At 36.1% G+C, this 1777-nt stretch overlaps 1 long non-coding RNA gene across 1 annotated transcript in view; it reads left to right on the forward strand.

The window, feature by feature from the left end:
• Positions 1–1777, forward strand: part of LOC109304841 — a 52192-nt gene that overhangs the window by 15735 nt on the left and 34680 nt on the right. The window contains exon 2 of the long non-coding RNA XR_002099485.1: positions 683–763. This is a non-coding gene — a long non-coding RNA (uncharacterized LOC109304841). The remainder of the gene's footprint in view (positions 1–682; positions 764–1777) is intronic.

Raw genomic sequence — 1777 nt, forward strand, 5'->3', positions numbered from 1 at the left:
GTAAATTCCCCCCCCCCCCCCCAATAATATTTATGCTATAAATCTTGGTTTGGAGGCAATTATACCACTACAAAGGAATTATTCAGTGCTTTCCTGCATGAAATAATGCAGCATAAAGCATAGCTTATATTTAAAATGTGTTCCATAATAGCTATGTTGACTAGGGTGTAGTTTTTTAAACAGATATCTTGGTAGAAGTCCTAGTGTAGGTAGGTAGATATACCAGTAGAACCTCTTGTTGATGCTGCTATTTTTCTTTGTGGAGCTGGTAAATGTTATGCCAGCAAACCCTCTGGAATAGACGGGGCCTATCATCTACATACTGATCTAACTGCACCTGCATTAAGAAGATTGTGCCTTTAATCGTGCTGGTTTAATTAAAATAATTGCAATTTTCTAGTGTAGACAGGCTGTAAGAAAACCACAGGATTTTCCAAATCCATTTGTAGATAATTCTCTATACTTTACCAGCTGGTATCACTTGTTAATGCTGTCTTCCTTTATCACGCTTTAGTGTTAGGGCTTCAGTGTATAAATGACAGTGCTTTCAGTGCCTTCTTGCAGAATTCTGACACACTGTAAATGTGAAGTTTCAGATAGCTACACTGAAAATCTCCAGTAGTGATATTTGTAAGGGCATGAGGGAACGATGTGACATTTTAAATACATTTTTGTATTCCAGACTAGAAAGACAACTAAAGTTCATTTAATGAAGCAAAAGTAAAAATGGAAAAAGAAACACTGAATGATAGTCAAAGTACAGGTAACTTATTTAAGTAAAGTTTTTTGGTTTTTTCTTTAGAAAGTAGAATATTTTTACTTCTTAAATGTACCCAATACTAAATGCATGCATTCCCTAGGCAAGCAGGGGGTATTTTAATATTAGGACAACACTTATCTGTTCTTTTGACTTGGTATGCTAAATGGACTCTAGTATGTGTAAATGTAAGTTGTTCGGGGCCAGTTGTATGGTATATTTGAAGAACAGTGTTTGAAGTTGAAAGGAAAGAACATCATGCAGTTTACAGCTAAAAGGGGAAAATGTCATACAGTTTCCTCCTAAAATTAGTAACTAAAACTTGGATTGGCAATCTGCACTGAATTAGGAAGGGTATGTCTGAGCTTTGATTATGGCTTCATGACTGTCCGTGGCTCCTTCTTTCCATTGCTGGCACAGGTACCTACTCATTAAGGAGTTAAGTGTGTGTGTTGATTATGTGTGAATTTTAATTTGAATTAAAACAAAGAGAAACAAAAATAGGCCTATAACTAAGGTTTTTGATTTTTAAAAGGGCAAGTTATGAGAAATTGAGGAAACTACTTAATGAAGTCAATGGGACTGAAGACATCACAGACTTGAATTGAAAAATAAGAAAAGCTTTTGTGCCTTGTTTCTCAAACAAGAAGAAATAATTTTTAGAGAAGGGCTCAGGACCTCGCTGCATGAATCAAAAGGTCACAGGGATATTGGAGGCAGCTGAGAGCCTATAAAGAGTGGAAAAAATGGATTGATCAGCAAAGGGAGATAAATCTTATAGGTCAGGAAGTGTGTAGCTAAAATGAGAATTGCCAGAAGTCAAGCTGAGTTAGACCTTGCAAAGAAAATTAAATAGCAAAAGATTCTTTAGCCACGTTAATAAAACTAGACCAACAAGGAAAGAAGTCGTCTGCAATGTTGGATTGGGGTGGGGGGAGGAGAATGGAAGAGACCAAAAATAATCTGGTTTCAGTCAAAAACTAAACAAATGCTTTGAGTTGGTTGCCAGTAAAGATAATG

The sequence above is a fragment of the Gavialis gangeticus genome, unplaced genomic scaffold, assembly GCF_001723915.1.
Source record: "Gavialis gangeticus isolate Ggan-Ray unplaced genomic scaffold, GavGan_comp1, whole genome shotgun sequence".
Classification (NCBI taxonomy): domain Eukaryota; kingdom Metazoa; phylum Chordata; order Crocodylia; family Gavialidae; genus Gavialis; species Gavialis gangeticus.